The sequence below is a fragment of the Triticum urartu genome, chromosome 4A, assembly GCF_056163025.1.
Source record: "Triticum urartu cultivar PI428250 chromosome 4A, HENAU_Tu73, whole genome shotgun sequence".
NCBI classification, from domain to species: Eukaryota; Viridiplantae; Streptophyta; class Magnoliopsida; order Poales; family Poaceae; genus Triticum; species Triticum urartu.
In genome coordinates this window covers 99122943-99146229 of record NC_141876.1, presented here as the reverse complement: position 1 = coordinate 99146229, position 23287 = coordinate 99122943, and the positions used below count along the sequence as shown (strand labels likewise).

The 23287-nt window shown below is 49.7% G+C and overlaps 1 pseudogene; it reads right to left on the bottom strand.

The window, feature by feature from the left end:
• Positions 1-837: 837 nt before the first annotated feature.
• On the bottom strand, positions 838-22726 carry LOC147974974 (uncharacterized; annotated as a pseudogene).
• Positions 22727-23287: the final 561 nt, after the last annotated feature.

Here is a 23287-nt window from a genome sequence, read left to right as displayed (position 1 = left end):
CCAATTATATGGTCCTTGAAGGAGTTGTTTAGCGCAACGAACCAGGCAACTAGACTATACGGCATGAACACCCTCACTTATCCATAGGAGTTTTATAATAAAGCACAGGCACATCCCCTGGTATACGAACCAGGGTGCTGTCAGCGTCTGATTGGGAAGTATCGATCCTTCGTGTAATGCGGAAAAATCTCCAACGATTTGTGACCTCCGAACAGCTAACCGGTTCTCGCTGCATCATGACAGTCAGTTTTCGGCTTTCTCTACTGAGGTGCTCATCCGGTTTAGACCAGGGCACAATCACAGTAGTTCTCCCTTTACTACCCTAGCCGATGTAGCGGAACGTAGGATAGTAAGCACAGGAGCCGGGCAACCCAACTATTGACCAAAGACATGATTCGGAGTCAATGCATATAATGCTAAATTCAAGGTGCCGAACTATACTTACAAGAAGTGTTCGGACTTTTGTTGCTGTAATGTGGGGTGCTATAAAGCCCCTGGCAAACATCAAAATGTACCAAAGTGTATGGGTGCTACCTGATGGGGTTATCCACAGGGAAACTAAAAAAATAAAGCAAAGAGAGAAAGAAAACAGAAAAGATGGAAAGGTAAAAAACCGGGGTCCTACAGCTCTAGCTACAAACTGTTTTCACTGTAATGTAATTAGTACGTCAAGGGGCATTGATACAAGTAGTGCAATAAGCAACAGGCTATTTAACATGCAGAAACCTGGGAAGAGCTGCATGTTGATCCTGGAAGACAGGTAGAGTTATCATTAACGGAATCACCTAAAAAGTCCCCATATGTCTGTGCTCCTCGCCATCTTGGTGTGTTTATCCTTCAAGAGGACTGATAACCAGACCACCGGATGGGGTCTGTGGGATTAAAACCTGAAATAAAACAAGCAAAAGTGAAAGTATATGTGTATCTGATGTCGGTTGAGCCATGTCGTGGATCACAAGCTAGCTATTCCTCCGTCGATGCCCATGGAATTTTGAGTGCATAGTTATGTATGCGCGGCACGCAGGCCACCGCTTGATCGGGACTGAGAAGGAGGCTGGATTGCTAGTCGAGCTCCTGATGAGCCGAGCTCTCCTGCTGCAGAGTAGTCCGGATCCTCTTAAGGGTGTCCGAGGGCTCGGCGGCCGAATGAAGGTTCTGCTTGAGAAGGCTGCTTTGTACTTCTGCTGCTAGGGTAGCTGTGTGCTCTTCTGTACGGAGAGATCGTTCCGTATTGCCATTGACTGTTACGACGCCGCGTGGGCCGGGCATCTTGAGCTTGAGATAAGCATAGTGTGGCACTGCGTTGAATTGAGCAAACGCAGTTCATCCAAGCAGTGCATGATAGCCACTATGGAATGGGACGATATCAAAGACTAACTCCTCTCTTCGGAATGACTCCTTCAAAGGTGGTCTTTGTAGGCTTGATCCTTGAAGGGTTAATGCCCATTTTTCGCACTATATCCTGATAGAGCAGATTGAGGATGCTACCGCCATCCATGAGGACACGAGTCAGGTGGAACCCATCAATTATTGGGTCTAAGACCAGTGCGGCTGAGCCTCCGTGAAGGATGCTGGTCGGGTGATCCCGACAATCAAAGGTGATCGGGCATGACGACCATGGATAGACAACATGTGTGCGCTAGACGGGCACACACATTCTAATTAAAAGAAGCGTGCGCGATGGTAATAACGAGCGCGCACGGTTGTTGGAACAAGAGTGTGCTGACATTGCCTATTGCAGTGCACCCTATGGTGCAAACGCCACGTACGCGGCCGCGAAGGCGTATGTGCCCACGTTATGCCTTTCGGGAATAGCGCCGCACTTATAACCATCAGTAAATTTTGAGCATGCGTCCCGTCACATTCCAAATTGCAAACCTGTTCACAACGATCAAAATCGAAACAGTTTCCCACTTAGGGGCGTATACTACTACTCGGTTATAAATACTACTACTCCAAGATGACTGCACATTCCTCCTCAACTCCTCATCCACAAAAACAAAGTCATTCATCATCGTTCCCTTTGCGTCTGCCATGGCCAGCGTGAGTTTTGGGTCGAGAGATTGCCACCAGGGAGATGCGAGCATGGAAGCGGAAGCACGAGAGATGTGCCGCCTCGCCGCGAACGCAGCCGGCATGTCCCGCCGTGCGGCCGTAGCAGCACATTGGTCCCGCCGCGCCGCCGAAACAGCACGCAGATCCCGCCGCGCCGTCGATGCGGCAGACTGGTCCAGCCGCGCCGCGGAAGTAGAAGAGATGTCCCGCCATGCCACGAATGCAGCAGAGATGTCCTCCCACGCGCGGCAGCCTGGGAAAATGTCTCGCGGGCAGGCGAGGACTCTTACAGGCGCATGCATGCGATCGTCCATAGCCAGATGGATCAGATCTCTGGTTGGGCGAGGTTGTAGGACGACATGAAAGCCTCTTTTTCCAGCGTCATCCAACAACTAAATGAGAGCAATGCGAAGCTCTGGGCCGAGCGTGACCTGCTGAGGTCGAAAATTGTCGGAAGTGTGGAGCAGCAGGAGGAGACCGCTGCCTTGTTGAAGAGGACCGATGTCATCGTCGAGAAACTTATGGACGAGAATGCCATGCTGCGCATCGAGCGCAGAAGTTTGGTCGAGGAATACGTGGATGCTCTCAAGCAGTATCTTGAGGACAAGAAATAGCTCATCGCCGCTCACTGCGGAGACTAGTTCCCGTGGCCTGCAGCAACATAGAGATCAATGAGGCAGATCGTTGTCTTCCTTCTTCTTTTTCCCTTGTGTATTTTGGGCGTTGCCGCATGTGGCTTTTTAATTATGTTCCTAAATATGTAAGACACTTATTATCCACTGTCATTGTCCTTATATTCATCATGCTTGCTATAAGTCGCAGTCGATGCTATATAGGTCTGTCAGATCTTACATCAAGATCCGTGCAAAACTTTCTTTTCAGATTTTCATTTTTCTCTCTTAAATCTCAGTCCAGTGAGACACATAGCCACGCCGTAGAATAGGGGCTCGGGCGCCATTAACAGAGACGTTGGGAGGGAGGTGCGCGATGGGAAGCGGTCAAAGGGCTCTCCTCTCGATGAGCACGTGCAGGGGTCTGATCGCATGCCTCCTGTACTCAAATAGCTACCCCGCACGTCACCTCCTAGCCAATAAAAAAAGGGACGCGTGGCTGCACGTAAACGGTAAGTAGAACGCCCACGGTTTCAATAATACTTGTGTTTCCGATTTGTAACGTGACAACACTTGTTCCAAAATGACATTGTTGATTGTTAATGTGTGCGCCTTTACAAATCAGATAGACAAATTACCACAGCATGTTGGTGCCATGTCATGACACCATGCCAAGTTTCATGATTTGCAGGCGTGTTTTGGATTTACAGGAATTAAAAAACCAAGTTTCTCAATCTTTCGGGCTGAGCCACGACACCCAGATGTTTGAATTTCATTCCCATTTCTTGCATGGGACCTAAAAATTCACCCAAGGACACACATGTGATTTTTGAAACAACTTTGGTGCACTGGAGCATATGATTGTAGTTCAAATTTGAATTATGCACATTAAATGCGCAAAAACTCAATTAATGTATAAAAAAGGCCAAACGAACCCGGAATAATTCCAAAATTTAGCACGATACTTCTATTTGGTCTAATCTGCCTGTGTAAAAAAACTAAGGCGGGAGAAGGCAGTGTACGTATCTCGTTTCGCACACGGAGGTGACACGTCCCCTCTCGAAACCAGAAGCCTTCTTGAGGGAAGCTTTGGTTTGCAAGAAGCTTACACCAAAGCTTGTCCCAATTCGGCCAAAAAAAATTACCGCAGCATGTTGGTGCCATGTCATGACACCATGCCAAGTTTCATGATTTTCAGGCGTGTTTTGGATTTACAGGAATTAAAAAACCAAGTTTCTCAATCTTTCCGGCCGAGACACGACGCCCAGATGTTTGAATTTCATTCCCATTTCTTGCATGGGACATATAAATTCACCCAAAGATACACATGTGATTTTTCAACAAACTTTGATGCATTGAGGATGTGCTTGTAGTTCAAATTTGAATTATGCACATTAAATGCCCAGGAACTCAATTAATGCATAAAAATGCCAAACGAACCCGGAATATTTCCACATTTAAACACAACACTCATGTACTAGTTGCATGTTCACTGTACGTAAATGTTCTAGCAATTCAAACACCATCCTTTCCCTCTATAACACCATTTTGTCTTTCAAAACAGAATAAAAAATCAAGTATACCACAAACAGTTTACTAGAAATAATCATGTGGGATGTGATATAAAATATCTTGGCGCACCGTCTTGTCTGGCTTACGCAGGAAGCTTCGTCGTCTACAGTCCACCGCCCCCGCTTGAACCACACTTGCGCAATGGTTTCTCGTAGCACCGAGCGAAATTTTTTTGCCACCGCGGAAATATTATCTCCCCGCCCCTCCCTCCTACCAAAAGCCACATTTCCATGTTTGTCGTGGTTTTGTCATGGTAGATGTCCTAGTGTAAGGACTTAGTCGCGAGGCCAACACATATATGTGGTAGCTTGAAGGGGTTGAGCGGAATCGAGAGACGCAACACACAAGACGAGGATTTAGACAACTTCGGGCCCCGGGAAACATCATCCGGTAATAACCCTACATGCTGTTTGTGGTTAGGTCTCATTATGATTATGAGGGACTCACCGTAAGCCGGCTCTCCTCTTTGTGTCTAGCCCTAGATATTGTTTTTTGTTGCCTGTCCCTATTGGGGAGCCCTGCCCCTCCTTATATAAGTTAGAGGGGCGGGTTACATGTGGAGTCCTATTAGGATTAGGACTAGTCTACCTTCTAATACAAACCAGATACAAGTCCAGGTCTTAACTCCTTGTAAGATAAATGTTCCTCACGCCTTTACTCGTAAACCGGCCCACCATAACATGAGCCAGCCTTCTGGGCCTTGGGCCTTGTCATCCATCTGAAATACGCGTCGGGTCACCAATGAGTCTTTAGGCTCGTGAATCATCATACCAGTGAACCGCCAGACACGTAAGTCGCCAATCCTCTGGCGGGTTACCAATGAAACACCATGTCCAGCCGGGTTATACTTCCGGCCGGTTTACGCCGCGGGGTATATCCCCGACATTAGCCCCCAAGTTTAGCTTGGATTTATCCATGTTAAACTTATGCTGCAAAATAAATACAAGAACAAATTTGACAGGTTGTGCTCCGGGTTAAGAATTCTTGTAAACCGGCACCTCATCATCCTTAAGTCCTTGTCATTTCCTCCTTCTAGGAAATCCAAGTCAATAGACCAGATTCATAATCAATTTGCTTGTAAAATAAATATTATAAATAAAGAATCCATTTGAGTCGGCCTTCAATGCTCTAACTTGACAAAAATATTTGGTCTTCAAATATTCAACTGATATTCAGCTGGCTTGAAAATGTAGCACTTGCCAAGCTATAATTTCCCAAATCGGCGGGTTATATAAAAACTGATAATTCTGGGTCATGATTGTTGGCAACGCCGGTTCATGATTATTGATGACACCGGATTATGATTGTTGTAGACACCGGGTCAATCTGGTTTATTCAAAACTGAGAATTTGAAGATTTTTCTCCCTTATATCCATATTACCTGTAGCCCCCAAGTCTTGAGCAGAACAAAGTGATGGCTTAAGACTTGCTTCAATATAAATACTGCCACTTAAGAAGAAATCCATGTTGTTCATCCCAGTCACTTAGTAAAAACTGAACACTCCATATTATATAGCCCCCAAGTGCCGGGTTGTCATGCTTGCAGCAACCTGGGACTTGTAATTGACTGATGCTCACAAAACTTCAACCAGTGTAGCCCCCAAGGGCCGGGTCATTATGCAATAATGAGCAGGGACTTTATAAATATAATCATGCTTCATTGAAAATAACATCATATGATGTAACTCCACCATGGGGCTTGAACCCACGTCCACAAGGTTAAGAGCTTTGTGTTTTACCAACTGAGCAGTGGACCCTTGAATATAACGGATTAAGACTTGTGCACCTTGAATCATTGATAGGAGCAATTGGTAGCCCCCAAGGGTCGGCTCATTACAATGTGATGAGTCGGGTCTTCAATAAGGTGAGCAAATAAGTGCTGGGTCGTAAGCCTACAGGGACTCAGGACTATTCCTTCAACTGTAGAATAAATTATATCTATTTATAAGATAATAGCCATTGCGCTTAAAGCGACTTTGAAAACCTCAATCATAATGATGTTTATTGATAACCATAAAAAAATCCAGCCATGTTTTGCTATTTGAAGATTTGAATAATATAATCCGGTTTAAAAATCACAATCATTCAACATCATCATGAAAATCCAGCCAATTTTGGCTATGAAAGATATGAATATCTTACCAGTTGATAAGTAAATCCGGAGTTTAAATACTCGGTGGCTCTTGGCCGATGGCGACTTAATGCGCATTCATTATAAGCCAGAATTTTTATAACCCGTCGGCTGATAGCCTTTGAGAAAATCCAAAATGGATAACCCTTTTGAAGCATTAATTTTGGTGATGAGCTTGAATTTATATGTCATAATTCTACAAATCCTGCTCAAAGTGTAAATAACATATGCCCTGGCGACTTAACGTCGAAAGCCAGGGTGGGTAGCCACCTGAATGCATTCTTATCTTGCACACAAGTAGATCACAAGAATCCTTGGCGGTTTACCGCAGGGCAGGTCATAATGCCCATATAAATAGCCAGGGTTTATAACCAAGGCTGTTATTTGAAAATAATCAAATATGAAAAAAGATGATACCTGTGACAGTGAATCACACAGTTGATTTTATCAACTTTTGTAGCAAGGGCGATAACCTCAATCTTGAGTATTGATAACTCCTCCCATATTTTGCCGGTTTATGATAAAACTGTACCGGGTTGTAATAAACACCGGATTATACTTATAATACTGGCGACTTGTTAGTCAAAACCAGACCGGGTCAATAAGCACCGGATTATAACTGATTATGTACTGACAACTAGTTTAGTTGAAAGCTAAGCCCGGTTAATGAACGCCGGTATATCCATGCATATATGATACATGCTATGATGATGTAATGATGATGCAACGTATGATGCAATATATGATGATGTATATGTATGATCAAGAGGGTGTAAGCTATGGTTCGGATACGACCAGAGCCCCCATGTAGTCATAATTGTGGCATTGCGCCGATCAAAAGGTGTCACTATGGTTCGAATACGACCAAGCCCCCAAGTGATTTCCCTGGTGCCCTTATGCCTATCAAGAGGTGTAACTATGGTTCGAACCCATAGCCCCCAAACGATTTTCCTGGTGGCCTTATGCCTATCAAGAGGTGTAGCTATGGTTCGGATACGACCAAGCCCCCAAGTGATTTTCCTGGTGCCCTTATGCTTATCAAGAGGGTATAAGCTATGGTTCGGATACGACCAGAGCCCCAAGTGATTTCCCTGGTGGCTTTAAGCCTATCAAGAGGTGTGACTATGGTTCGAACATAGCCCCCAAGTGATATTGTGAGTTGTGCTCAAGGGATACCCATGTTTGAGCTCTGCTGTGCAGCAGACTCTCTTTGGCCCCTTATGATAATATTGGCTTGATAGCCAGATCAAGAGGTGTAGCTATGGTTCGAATACGACCAAGCCCCCAAGTGATATTGTAGAAAGCTTTGATAAGATGAATCAATGGGTAAACCGAACGCCGCTTTATAAGCAGAAGCCCCCATGTGATCAATAATGTGACAGGACAATAAGGCGGGATACCCATGTTTGAACCATGCATCATGGCAACAGGTCCTCTTAATCAACCTTTAACTTGTTTGCAAGAGATAAATTCTTCTTGAACCGGATATTGAGAGCTTCAAAGCTTTGTGGGAGACATCTTTCCCTTGAACCGGATTTTAAACCGGAATCTTCATTTTCAGCCAGAAGTTTTCTGAAGGCCTTTAAACTTGAACTTGCGAGAAGTTAATTCCTTTTTGAACCGAACATTGTTAAACCGGATTTGAGTGCTTCAGAGCTTTGTGGGAGAATAGATTTCCCTTGAACCGGATTGTAAACCAGATATTGAGAGCTTTAGTGAGACTGACTTCCCTTGAGCCGGATTTTAAACCGGAGTCATTTCTGATGACCCGGAACTTCTTCATTGAGCCGGGATTTTGTAACTGTCATATACTTTCTAAACCAGAAATTTTTTGATGGCCTTTAAATTTTCATCAATATAACAGTAGCCTCCGGGACCGGATTATCTTTCCCTCCATCGTCCCGAGGTTCTTAATTTTGCTGAAAATGACAAGATTTGTTGAGTCATGTCATCGTAGCCCCCGAGTCTCAAAGGTGACTCGAGGAGTTAGTTTGAGACTCTCCATATTTGACCATGATATAAACCGGCATAACTTGTATATCATTGGTGTTGATAGCACGATGTGAATCCACAGAAGGTTGAGGTGACTGCGGCAGGTTATAAATGATCCCATATGAGCCATGTCAGCAACTCGGTCAATGGTTCCTTCCAACTGGTGATTTGAAATTAACCAAACTGTAGTGGCAGCGACTTGTGCGCCTGCCCATTGAGCCACCTAGTGCAGACGGCGGTTGATAGTATATGATAATTTGCCTTCATTTTATTGAAAAAAAACCGGGCTACCCAAGCTGTGACTTGCTCAAACAGCTCATGCAGATAGGTGCGGCCCGGTATGTTGATGTAGACCAGGCCGCGAGAGACAGACGACAAAGACGACCGCAACATCAGAGGCCACTCGGACAGATGACTCGGCCGCGGCATTGTAAGCCGGTGCGGACGCGCGATAAAACCACATAGATGGGCGGTTTTGCCTCGTCATGTTGATGTAAACTGGGCCGCAGAGGCGGCGGCTTGCATATATATGTTCATTGTGCATTATGGCATGGTCAGATGACGGCGCATCATAATAGTGGCGTGAGTCATACATCCATGACCCTAACATTTGCAGTGAACAATTGTCCGGCATAAAAATACACAAACCAAAGTAATTGTTCTTTGAAAAAAATGAATATATATGCAAAAAAATATACTTAGAGGGATGTCACCAGATTCGCCGGGACAACAGATGAATTGGTCGCGGTGTTGTAAGCCGGCGCGGTCGAGCAAGTCAGGTGCGGCCACAACATTTGTGAGCCGGTGCAGACACACAAGTCGGCCGCAGGTGTAGACGAATGAGTCGACCTCGTTTGACATAAACCGGGGCGGCGACTTGCACGTGTATCATCAAGCAGCGTAATCCACGCAAACAGTAATGCAGATGTCACTGGCTCACACTCCATACTCGGGGTCTTGACGACACCTTTATAGTGAATAATTGTCCTGCATATAATAACACCGTAGGACAGAGTAGTTGCTCTCACAAGAATTAATAAGTATCAATAAAAATAAATTAGACAGATATCACGTGGTAAATTTGGACGCCAGATGATTTTCATGTGATGTATTGTCCATGAGAATGTCTTTTGACTATTGCGACTGGTTGTACTGTTTGATCAACCAACAAAATCCAAACCACCAGTAACCTTCACGTAAGCAGATTTCTCCAAAATCAATCAGTACATGTGTACTAGTACTTGATGATGTGCCCAACGCTTCCACTAGTATTTGACCCAGACAGTTTTTGTTTGATGGGAATGGATCACATGTGGACTAGTATTTGACCCAGACAGTTTTTGTTTGATGGGAATGGATCACATGTGGAGTAGTAGCATCAGCCTGCCGGTCAGGTATACGTGCGGCGCTACGGCTGAAATTTAAGAGCTGCGGCAGAGGAGGCGCTGGCGACTCGGCGAGGCGGGCCACAGTGACGGCGGCTCGATGCAGTTGCGACTTAAGAGGCGGCCGCCCGGCTGACGGACTTGGAGACAGGTTTTGAGACAAGGCGGCTTGCAGGAGCTGCAGGAGTGGAAACTGCGGTGACCTGACGCAACCGGCCGGCTCCGTGGCGGCGACTCACGGCCGAAACGAAGGGTGTGTTGCTCCGGGGCCATAGTGAGGTGCAGCGGTCGGCAGTTTAGCCACGGCGGACCGACCACGGCGTGCGGCAGCTGAGGCGGCTGCGTTTAACTGAGGCATGCCAGAGCCGGCAAGGCTCCGAGGACACGGACGAGGCTGGCAAGGACTCGCAACGGTTCAACAACTTAGAGGCAAGGCCGTAAGCAGCCAGACCGGTGTGATGCAGTAGTGGCGAAGACTTGGCCGGGGCGGCTCGAGGAGGCCCCTGGCGGGTCGCAGCGCCAGCGGGGCATCGCAGCCACGAGTCGGCGCACTGTGGGTGAAGAGGCGCGGTGAGGACCGGTCACGAACTGACGATGGCGACTGAGGTGGCAGAGACGGCGAGGCGTAGCTAAACCGTCAGCGAGTTGGAGAGGCGCCGGTGTAGCGGGGCCGCAACGACCGGCGTTAGTCAGAAAACACGCCCGGCGATGGCGGTTTAGACATGAAAACAGAAACCGAAACTCAGTCCGTGGCCTCATCCAAGCTTGGTGTTGACTTGTCAACCCGATTAGGTGTTGGAATCATGTATGTTCACGTAAGGCAAATCATGCTATTTTCCTTCCTTTTTGACTTCTATCCGTGATGGGCTCTTGTTTTTAAACTAGGGTCCCGATAACTGCCACATGTGTGGTGTATCGAATAGTTGTGTCACACGCCTTGTGTAGCATGGACAGTAACCAGCCCACACACCTACGTGTGGGCAAAACAATTAATGCCCACACACATCTTTTTTCCCTCCTGAACCCTCTCACACGCGTGCGTGTGGACGAAGTTGATAACGCCCACACGCCCGTATGTCAGGCCTCGTACCCTTTTGGTCCCGCACGCGACGCGTGACGCCCACCGCGCGCCCGTAGTTGCCATGGTCCAGACCCTCGTCCATGTTCGTTTATCTACAGTTGCCATGTCGCTGAACTACGGTTGTCATGTCGGACAACTGCAGTTGCCATGGTTGCTCAACTGCAGTTGCCATGTATGGTCTGATCTAATGTATTTGTCATGATTTCATAACTTTAGAAGTTGCCACATACTAACACTAGGCAGTTGAGAGAGTTGTCATGTGCTCACAAGCATGCTAGGGCAGTTGCCATGTAAAAAGGAAGAGTTGCCATCTGCTTGCGTGCACGTTAGGGCAGTTGCCATGTACGTGCACGTTGGGGCAGTTGCCATGTATCATGCAAAAACACATGTCAACTCGGTAAAAGACAGTTGCCATCTGCTTACGTGCACACTAGGAAGTTGCCGTGTACCCTACAAAAACACATGGCAACTCGGGTAAAAAAAGAGAGTTGCCACCTGCTTATAAAGCACACTAGAGGCAGTTGCCATGTGCGCTGCAAAAACACATGGCAACTAGCAGCTTACGTGTGGGAGAGGAGACAGGCGTATGGGCGAGATGACAAATGCCCACACACCAGCCCTTGTGCGTGACTGAAAACTGGTGTGTGGGTGAACTACTAAACGCCCACACACCGGCCCTCCGTATGGTAAAACGGATGTGTGGGCGAACTATGTCACACATCACACACACTCCTACGTGGCACAGAAAATCAGCCAGATTGTGTCAAGATTCGTGTATATAGTACTAGACGATGATGAATGTGTGTGGTCGAGATGGTCAACGCCCACACGTGTAGGCGTTAACATTTCCGTTAAACTATTCCTTGAACATTGCAAAACCAAGTTGCACTCTGACTTGACGTACTGCCATACGGAAACCGACCAGCGTTGTCGATTGATTCGGCTAGCGGCGAAATATCTGGTTAAATTTGGCGTGGAACGATTGGACTCGTGAGCTGGCTGGAATCGACGATCGCCATTGTTTGCTCCTTTCAATACCTCTGGTGTTCCCTTGTCGCTAAAACAATGACCAAATACAATTTTCTCCAGAACCGCTCCAGTAATGTTGTTTTGTTGATCGAGTGGATATACGAATATTGGCGATTTCGCCAAAGCAGATCTTTGCCTCAGTTTGCAGGGCGGCCGTTTAAACGAATATCTCGTCTCTAGATACGACAGCTTGTCGGCTCACGTCCACGCACAACCCTAATTTCTCTAAAACTCCAATTTCACGGACTGCAATTTTGGACTGATAAACTCAAAGCTGATGCAGGTCCTTCAAAACCGGTCTATCTTAATCCGGAAAATTACGACCTTCTTGATCTTTGAGAAAAGATCCCTCCAAAAACTTATCACCATCGTGCGCCAGGCCCTATGATGGGCGCCAATTGTTGTGGTTTTGTCACGACAGATGTCCTAGTGTAAGGATTTAGTCGCGAGGCCAACGCATATATGTGGTAGCTTGAAGGGGTTGAGCGGAATCGAGAGACGCAACACACAAGACGAGGATTTAGGCAGCTTCGGGCCCCGGGAAACATTATCCGGTAATAACCCTACATGTTGTTTGTGGCTAGGTCTCATTATGATTATGAGGGACTCGCCGTAAGCCGGCTCTCCTCTTTGTGTCTAGCCCTAGATATTGTTTCTTGTTGCTTGTCCCTAATGGGAGCCCTGCCCCTCCTTATATAAGTTAGAGGGGCGGGTTACATGTGGAGTCCTATTAGGATTAGGACTAGTCTACCTTCTAATACAAACCGGATACAAGTCCATGTCTTAACTCCTTGTAAGATAAATGTTCCTCACGCCTTTACTCGTAAACCGGCCCACCATAACATGAGCCAGCCTTCTGGGCCTTGGGCCTTGTCATCCATCTGAAACACGCGCCGGGTCACCAATGAGTCTTTAGGCTCATGAATCGTCATACCAGTGAACCGCCAGACACGTAAGTCGCCAATCCTCTGGCGGGTTACCAATGAAACGCCATGTCCAGCCGGGTTATATTTCCGACTGGTTTATGCCGCGGGGTATATCCCCGACAATGTTCCTCCTTGCTTTCCAGGTTCAAACCTTCACTGCTGCTTACTGGCAGCTCAGCCTCCTCGCCGGCAAGCCTTCTTCTTGCAGCGCTGCTTCCTCGCCGGCTACCCTTCTTCTTGCAGCGCCGCCTCCTCGCTGGTGACCCTTCTTCTTACAGCGCCGCCTCCTCGCCGATGACCCTTCTTCTTGCTGCGTGGCCTCCTCTCCGCTGACCCTTCTTCTTGCTGCGCGGATGTCGGCGTTCTGGGAACGGGGGTCCCCAGACTTGCCTGCCTGCGGCCTGCGGCGTGGCTCAAGTGGGGGCCCAGCGCGGCCCATCTTCATCAGCTCAAACTCAAGACCCTCGCTTGGGGCCAAGCCTTTCAGGGCGGACGACAGGAAGCTTCCTCAGAGGCGGCCTCGTCAGGCAGGCTTGCGAGGAGGCGGAGAGATCAAGGAGGGGTACCTCGTGAGGAACCCGTGATGCAAGCCATGACGATCGAGACTAGGCGGGCACCGGCCTGCGCAGTGTCCTTGTTTCCCCTTTGGTGCAAAGGGGGCAAGCGCAGGCCAAGGCATCAGGCAAAGGTTACCATTCTGGTGCAACAAGACCAAGACCAACAGAGCGGCAGGACGGAGGTCACCGTGAAGCCCAAGACGGTGTCATCACCAGTGCTTTTGGCAGCCGAAGGCCACCTTTGGTCAGGATAACTTGTACTATATGTTCCCCTTCAAAATGGCCAATTGTTGGCGCCCTTCCCGCTCATTATTTGGGGAGAGGCCCAGGGCCTCTATAAATAGAGCTAGCCACCATAGAGTAAGGGGGGTCAATCGAGAAGGAGGGACCTAAAAAGAGAGATAGAGAGAGAGAGGCGACTGAACTCGCCCAAGCAGTTCATCGCACTAGCTCAAGAACACCTCTCGCGAGGCTGTTCTTCCCTTGTACTGTTCATCATCAGCCCCTGAGGTAATCCACCACACCACACACTGGAGTAGGGTATTACACCACAAAAGTGGCCCGAACCAGTATAAACCTTGTGTCCCTTGTGTTGTTCGTTGTTTCCAGTTTAGATCATGCGAGGAGAATGGACGTAGATCGGTAGGGGAGAGATCTCCGCGCGCACCCCAGTGTTCGAACCTCAAGGGTCTGTCGGAACCCGAAATCCGACAGCGCCTCCTCGCCGCCAACCCTTCTTCTTGCTGCGCGGCCTCATTGTCGGTGTCAAAACCGGCGGATCTCGGGTAGGGGGTCCCGAACTTTGCATCTAGGATCGATGGTAATAGGAGACGAGGGACACGATGTTTACCCAGGTTCAGGCCCTCTCTATGGAAGTAATACCCTATGTCTTGCTTGATTGATATTGATGAATATGAGTGTTACAAGAGTTGATCTACCACGAGATCGTAATGGCTAAACCCTAGAAGTCTAGCCTATGAGGGTATGGTAATGAGTATATGTGGTGTCCTTTCCGGACTATCCCCTTCGGTTTATATAGACACCAAGGGGATCTAGGGTTTACATGGAGTTGGTTACATAAGATGGAATCTTCAGTCGCCAAGCTTGCCGTCCACGCCAAGTAGAGTCCAATCCGGACACGGTGCAGTCTTCGGCCTTTATGTCTTCACAGCCCATTAGTCCGGCCCATGGATAACAGGCCGGACGCCCAAGGACCCCTTAGTCCAGGACTCCCTCAGTAGCCCTTGAACCTGGCATTCAATGACAAGGAGTCCGGCGCGCTGATTGTCTTCGGCATTCCAAGGCGGGTTCCCCTTTCTCCAAACTCCAAGATAGTCTTCCGATGCAATGATAGTATCCTGACCTGTTACGCACACCACACACAACCGCAGAGAGAATATAATATTTGCACGAATCTAATATGTTGACAGCCCTTTTTTAACACGACATCACGTCTGTCCGGTTATAATTTCGAACCGTTTTTCTTCTACCATCCCACACTTCAAGACCCGGTTGCTATTGGCACGTCTTGTCGAAACAGAGATCGTGCCCCGCTTATTCCGGGATTCTTATCAATGCGGGCATGGGTAACTCAACCGTGTCGTTTATACAGCCCTAGGCAACAGGCGAATCCTAAGGCGAGTGAGGAGGCGTTTAATATTTGCTGCCTTTATAAGGGGATAAGGATTCCCTCTTCCTCTCCTCACACTCTCTCTGTCTCTGCCTTTCCGATCTCAAGCTCCAGCGCCCAAGTCCTCATCTCCTTTCCACTCAAGCAACCATGTCCGTATCTGGTGGTCAGGGCAAGTGGATGATCTCCTCCGTCAAGGAGGAGGACATTACTAAGATCCGGGCGGCCGGATATTTGGCGAAGGAGATCGCCCATCGTCTGCCAGCCGAGGGACAAGTCGTCCCCACGCCGGAGCCCACAAAGAGGGTGGTATTCATCCGCCATTTCTTCCGCAGGCTAGGGTTTCCACTCCACCCTTTCGTCCGCGGGCTGATGTACTACTACGGGATAGATTTCCATGATCTATCCCCGAATTCCTTCCTCAACATCTCGGCATTTATCGTTGTGTGCGAGGCTTTCCTCCGCATCCATCCCCACTTCGGCTATGGCTCAAAGTCTTCAACATGAAGCCGAAGGTGGTGGATGGCTAGCATGCGGAGTGTGGAGGGGCCATGGTGAGCAAACTATCAATCGTCTCCTAGCCCAAAGGCACCTTTGTGGAGACAATAAAGGAATGGAAGAAGCAGTGGTTCTACATTACAGAACCTCGCGGCACCACCTGGGCCGCAACTGCCGAATTCCGCCCCAGTGCTCCCATGCGACTCACCTCCTGGGTCGAGAAGAGTCCGGACTGGTGTTCACCTGACGAGCTGATAGCGCTGCAGACGTGCGTTCAAAGCATGGTGACCTAGGACATCAAGCTCGTTGACGTTATCCAGGTGATGCTAATCCGCCGGATTCTTCCATGTCAGCGCCGAAGCCGCCCTTTATGGGAGTTCAATTCGAAGAAGCACCAGACCCTGAAAAGGCTCTTTGATACTTCTCATGAAGGGGCCTGGAAGTTGCTCTTTAAGGGCAACGAGAAGCCACCGGCCACGGACTTAGACCGTGGTCACAATTGTAACCGCCCCGCCAGCGAGGTATGTTACTTTTGACGTACTCCCAACTTAAATGTTTCGAGGATGATGTCTGAGATCTTAGTATTGCTCTCTCGGGACTGGGTGGAGAGGGCGAAGCGGATCCAGTGTCCGACTCTGTTGCCCGAAGAACCAGTCATCCTGCGCTTGGCAAAGATGCTGGTACCGGCGCCCTATACGGCGCCGGAGAAGAAGGCCAAGAAGAAAGCCAAGGGGGCCAAGAGTGGCCCACGTCGCAAGGGCACTTCGGACGCGACATCTGAAGACGACGAGGCCCATTCCTCTGTCCCTGAGGACAACAATGAGGAAGAGGAGGAGGAGGGAAACAACCCTCCTCCCGAGGAGAAGAAGACGAAGAGGGTGGCCTCGGCACATCTGGAGGCGAAGGCGCCCAAAAAGGGGAAGGGCGCCCCAGCGGTCGACACCGCGTGGGACGTTGATAGTAGCCAGGAACATCGCCCCCGTACTAGGCCCCATGCCACATCGTAAGTGACATGGCTTATTCATGCGCACATCCAGCCCTTTCTTTTTATTGTTCTAACATGGTTAATCCACACTATTGCAGTCCGGCCCGTGACCTTATCCAGCGATCCTCATCTTGAGGTTCGTTGGCTCCGTCGGAGATGGCGAGCATGTCGCCACTGCCTGCTTACTCCCCTGGGGCCAGGGATGACACCGAAGTGTTATCCCGGAGGACCTCTCCAAGGGGAGGAGCCCAGGACGTTGTCCGGGAGGCGCCACAAGGCGGGACCTCCACTGCCGGACACATGGGGGAGTCAATCCCCATGGAGACTGGCGGAGAGGGCCGTATCCAGTTCGGCCCTCAGCCGAATACGATTCCGGAGACCAATATGGCTCTGGAGTTGGGCGAGCAGCCCCCTTTGAAGGAGGGGGTGTGTCGCCTCCACCGGTGGCTCCTGTCCATGCAGGGGCGCCAAATGACCTGATGGGGGCCTTACGAAGCGCCTTCGTCATGGAAGAGCACCATATCCTTATGGGTGCGGTGATCAAGAAGGTTCGGTCTGCCAAGAGCGGACTGAATGAAGCCTGTAGCAGCCTGTTAACAGGTTTTGAGGTAAGAAAGAGAGAAACCCCGTATAGTCCATAGCCCCTGAGACGTTGTCTGGTGTTCAGCGAGGAGAACCGGACAGGGGATCAATCCTTAATTATAAGAGGCTGACTGAATATGTATCGATAAGCAGGCGACCCTGTTGGCCGCGACCTCACATGCTACCGAGGTCTCCGAGCTGAAGCGGAGCCTGGAGCGGACCGAGAACGAGCTCGGCGAGGTTAAGGTTCGGCTCCAGGAGAAGCAAGGTGAGGAACGACTTGCTATATGTTCAGGAAAGGATAAGCGTTGTATATTGACAGCGGTATTGTGATATGTGCAGAAGCCGTGACCGAGGTCGAGGCCCTGAGGAAGGCCCTGGGCGAGGCTGGGGAGCAGGCTGTCCATTAGCAAGCTGCCCGTAAGAAGCTAAATGCCCAGGTCAAAGAAGTCTACCAGGAGCTCCAAGATGCGGTGAAAAAATGCGAGGCCTTGGAGCATGATGCGTCAGTTCTAGGGACCGAACTCGCCAAGGCTCGTCAGAGCATGGAGACTGCACGGAATGAGGCCCAGGCCGCCCTCTAGGAGATCCAGGAGGCTAAGAAGATCACAGCGGGTAAGGCATTTAAGATGCAAAGCAAGTATGCGGAGAAGCAATACCTTTTACTAACCCGGGTTCGGAGTTCCCCAGGGGCTTTTGCGGATTTGCCACGTAGTGTATCAGACGCCGTGGAGTTTTATCGAGCCAAAGGAGGGGGTTCTTCGGAGAGGCTCTTCTGGTCGCAGTATGCGGCACCAGAGCATCCCGTGTCCTTCACGGATCAGCTGAAACAGCTGGTGGAGCTGCATAGGGTGGCCGAACTAGCCATTAAGGATTTGACAATCTGGCAGCGGCCAGCCGAAGCTATGCCTAGCAGCTACTTCGGACTCGTGAGGCGGATGGTGAACGCCTGTCCTCGACTGGACGTCATCAAGCACTCCGTCTGTATTGAAGGTGCCCGTATGGCTTTCGCTTGCTGCAAGATGTGGTGGGCGAAGATGAACGCTGTTGAAGTCGCCAGCGGGCCGCCGGAAGGCAAGGAGCACCGCACACCCGAGTGATATTTTGAGGATGTCGTAGAAGGGTCTCGACTTGTGGCGGTGCAATGTTCGCGGGACATTGTATTTGAATAAATGTATTCACGTTGCCTTTGTATCATGGGAACAAAGCCAGTTTTTGTGAAGTAATTTTATTATGCTTTGAATTGTTTCCTCCTGTGCGGCCCTGTTGTGTGTAATCTGAGGGTTGGCCAGTCGTCGGCTTTTGCCCTCATGTAGATAGTACGGAGGTGTTCGGGATGGAATCTAAACAATCTTGCTCCAATTACATGGTCCTTTGAAGGAGTTGTTTAGCGCAACGAACAAGGCAATCATACTTTATGGCTTTAACGCCCTCACTTAGCCATAGGAGTTCTTTAATAAAGCATGGGCGCAGCCCCTGGTTTAAGCCAGACTATTGTTAGCATCTGATCAAGAAGTGCTGATCTCTTGCGTAACATGGAAAAAATCTCCAACGATTTGTAACCCTCGAGTAGCTAACCGGCTCTCGCCACATCATGACAGTCCGTTTTTGTCTTTCTCTACTGAGGTGCTCATCTGGTCAAAGCCAGGGCACAATCGCAATAGTTCTCCCTTTACTACCCTAGCCAATGGAGCGGAACATACGGTAGCAAGCATAGGAGCCGGGCAACCCAATTATTCACCAAAGACATGATTCAGAGCCAATGCATATAATGCTAAATTCGGGGTGTCGAACTTATATATAAGAAGTGTTCAGACTGCGCTATCGTATTGTGGGGCGATAGGTAGCCCATGGCGAGTATGAAACGTAAAAGAGTGTCGATGCAGCAAATAGGAAGATCAAAACAAAACAAGGTAAGAAGCGAAAACCACATGAACTGGGCCATGAACCATTTTTATTATAACTGGATGGATACGTCAAGGCGTATCTTGTATAGATGGTGTGAGAAGTATCCGACCGTTTAACATGCCGGAATCAATAGGGCGCAGTGTGTGGGTCCTGAGAAATAAGTATGAATACCGCTAAGAAGAACGTATAAAGGTTACCCTACACACCTATGTTGCTTGCCTTCGTTGTATTTCAGTCCTTCTAAAGGACTTGACATCATGCCCGCGGAAAGAGGTGCCTGAAACAAGAAAAAGAAGTAAAAGTATGTGTGTCCGGGATCGGTCTAGCCAAATTGTAGACCCCGGGTTATCTCGTGCCTCCGTCGGTGTCCATGGAATTTTGAGTGCATAATTGTGTACGCGTGGTGCGAATGCCACTACCTCATTGGGGCTGGGATGGAGGCCAAATTGCTAATCGAGCTCTTGACGGGCCGTGTTGTCTTGTTGCAGTGTAGTCCAGGCCCTCTTGATGGTGTCCAAGGGCTCGGCAGCTGGATTATGATGTTGCTTGATAAGGCCGCTCTGTACTTCTGCTGCTAGGGCGGCGGTTTGCTCCTCCGTTCGGAGGGAGCGTTCCATATTGCCATTGACTGTTATGACGCCGCGTGGACCGGGCATCTTGAGCTTGAGATAAGCATAGTGTGGCACTGCGTTAAATCTAGCAAACGCGGTTCGTCCGAGCAGTGTGTGGTAGCCGCTGCAGAAGGGGACGATATCGAAGATTAACTCTTCGCTTCGGAAGTTGTCCGGAGAACCGAAGACCACCTCCATCGTGATTGAGCCCGTACAACGGGCGTCTACACCTGGTATGACTCCTTTAAAGGTAGTCTTTATTGGTTTGATTCATGAGGGATTAATGCCCATCTTCCGTACTGTATCCTGATACAGCAGGTTGAGGCTGCTTCCGCCATCCATCAGGACTCGTGTTAGGTGGAATCCGTCGATGATTGGGTCCAGGACCTGTGCGGCTAAACCGCCGTGACGGATACTAGTCGGATGATCTCGTCGATCGAAGGTGATCGGAAATGACGACCACAGATTGAACTTTGGGGCGACCGGCTCTACCGTGTAGATGTCCCCGAGTGCTCGTTTGCGCTCCTTTCTGGGGATGTGCGTGGCGTATATCATGTTCACCATTTTGACTTGGGGGGGGGTGGGATTTATTCTGTCCCCCGGTGTTCGGCTGCCGGGGCTCTTCATCCTTGTCCTTACTTTGTGATTCCTATTCTTTGTTTTCGGCATTTAACTTGCCAGCCTGCTTGAAGACCCAACAATCCCTGTTGGTATGATTGGCTTGCTTATCCGGGGTGCCATGAATTTGGCACGGACGGTCGAGTATGTGGTCTAGGCTGGAAGGTCCTTCGTTGTTTCTTTTGTAGGGTTTCTTCCGTTGGCCGGACTTGGATCCACTGAATCTGGCGTTGACTGTGGTGTCTTCGGTGTTGTCGCCATTGCTTCTGCATTTGTGTCTATTGCACCGGAGCTTCCCGGTGTTGTTCTTGGCCTCGGTGGGGCCTGCCTCGCTGGCTATGTTTTTGCTACGAGCCAGCCAGCTGTCCTCGCCTGCGCAAAAGCGGGTCATGAGTGCCGTAAGGGCTGCCATTGACTTTGTCTTTTCTTGTCCGAGGTGGCGTGCTAGCCATTCGTCACGGATGCTGTGCTTGAAGGCTGCTAGGGCCTCGGCGTCCGTACAGTCAATGATCTGGTTCTTTTTGGTTAGGAACCTAGTCCAGAATTTTCTGGCTGATTCTTCGGGTTGTTGAACTATGTGACTTAGGTCATCGGCATCTGGTGGCCGGACGTAAGTTCCTTGGAAGTTGTCGAGGAAAGCCTCTTCCAAGTCCTCCCAGCTGCCGATGGAGTTCTCGGGCAGGCTATTTAACCAGTGTCGAGCTGGTCCTTTGAGCTTTAATGGGAGGTATTTGATTGCGTGGAGGTCGTCTCCTTGGGCCATGTGGATGTGGAGGATGAAATCCTCGATCCATACTGCAGGATCGGTTGTGTCGTTGTATGATTCGATATTGACGGGCTTTAACCCCTCAGGGAATTCATAATCCAGTACTTCATCTGTGAAGCAGAGCGGGTGTGCGGCGCCTCTATATCGGGTCGCATCGTGGCGGAGCTCTGAAGGAGTCCGTCTGCGGCATTCGGCCCGAGCGTGATTAGGTTTGTCACGTCCGAATAGGTAGCCGTCGTCGTGCCTCAAGGCACGTCCTCGTGATCCGTAGATCGATCTTGTGTGTCCTGCTCTACAATCCAGGGTCTGTCGGAGGTCGTACATATGACTCCGGACTCTTCCGTCCTTATTTTGACGGGGTGGTGGGGCGGTCTGCTGTTCGGCTTGAGTTGCCGCTTTATCCCGACCGCGGGGTGGCCGTTCCGCCGCCCTGTCCCGACCACGTGGTGGTCGATCCGCATTGCGCGAGGGAGATATGTGCTCCGGCGCCTCCTCATCGAATTGAGGTAGCAGTCTGCGTTTCGGGTAGCTCTTGGCTAGGCGGTTGAGGCCATATTCCTTGGCTGTCAGGACATCAGTCCATCTGTCGACGAGCAGCTTGAAGCTGTTGTTGTTTATTTTTCAGGCTCCTTGCAGTGGCTATGAGCTGAAGCTTAAAGCGCTCCTGCTCGAGAGGATCCTCAGGCACGATGAAGTCTTTGTTGCCAAGGCTTGTCTCCTCCTCGGAGGGTGGACGGTAACTATCATCCTCCGAGTCATCTTCTATGGCTTGTTCGTCAGGGTTGTCTTGCCTGCTGTCGTGTTCCTGTTCGGATGTGGCCCCGACAGGGTTTTCTTTGTTTTCTGCGTCGCCTGGAGTACTATTTTCTCTAGTGCCAGTGTTGCCGTCCTTTCAGCGGCGGGGCTTGGGGCGGCGCTTGGGCCGCCGGTGCTTGGACTGTGTCTCGGAGGTTTTATTAGTATCTGGCTCTTCTTTGTCGTTGCCAGATCCTTTAGGTGTATCAACCATGTACACGTCATATGAAGAGGTAGCCGTCCAACGTCCGGAGAATGGCGGGTTTTGGCCTTGCTCCTTGTCAGCATCGTCGTCCATACCGTCGATGTCTTTGGAGCCATGGTCAAGCATGTCGGTTAAGTCATCGATGGTGGCTATGAAGTGGGTGGCGGGTGGGAAGCAAAATTCCTCATCATCCGTCTGTAGCTTGAACCAGACATAGTTCGGTTGTGAGTCCTTCTCCAAGGACAGATTCTTTAAAGATTCTAGCACGTCACCCATAGGTGAGTGCTGGAAAACGTCAGCGGCGCTGAACTCGCAGATCGATAGCCGATCTAGCTCGGTGTCCGCGGGCGTACACAGTCCGGAACTTATAGCCAGAGACGAGTCCGAAGTTCCGTTAAAGTGAATATTGCAGGGTGTCGAGTCCATGTGTGGCTCCAACGCCGCGGACTCCACGGCCTCAGATGGCTCGATCTGCTTCGGTTCTAAGGTTGTTGCAGCCGCAGGAACCATCTCCTGGGTGTGATCCGATGACAAATTTAAGTCACGTTCATCGGGATGAGGGGGAGCGATCGCCGCGGGCTCAAATCCCTTGAAGATCCAGTCTCCATGGATATCCGCGACGTAGTTCAAGCTACCGAATCCGGCCTGATGGCCAGGGGCGTAGCTGTCAATCCACTCCAGATGGCCAAGCGAGTTGGCCCATAGTACGGAGCCGCCGAATATGAAGATCTGTCCGGGGAGGAGTATTCCTCCTTGGACAGTGTCATTATTGATGATTGAAGGGGGCATCGAACCTTTTGTCGATGGCACAGTGGAACTCTCAATGAAAGCACCAATGTCAGTGTCAAAACTGGCGGATCTCGGGTAGGGGGTCCCGAACTGTGCGTCTAGGGTCGATGGTAACAGGAGACGAGGGACACGATGTTTACCCAGGTTCGGGACCTCTCTATGGAGGTAATAACCTATGTCCTGTTTGATTGATATTGATGAATATGAGTGTTACAAGAGTTGATCTACCACGAGATCGTAATGGCTAAACCCTAGTAGTCTAGCCTATCTGGGTATGGTAGTGAGTATATGTGGTGTCCTTTCCAGACTATCCCCTTTGGTTTATATAGACACCAAGGGGATCTAGGGTTTACATGGAGTCGGTTACATAAGAAGGAATCTTCGATCGCCAAGCTTGCCGTCCACGCCAAGTAGAGTCCAATCCGGACACGGTGCAGTCTTCGGCCTTTATGTCTTCACAGCTCATGAGTCCGGCCCATGGAAGGCCGGACGCCCGAGGACCCCTTAGTCTAGGACTCCGTCACTCGTCGATATGGTCAGGTAATCCACACCCCACCCACA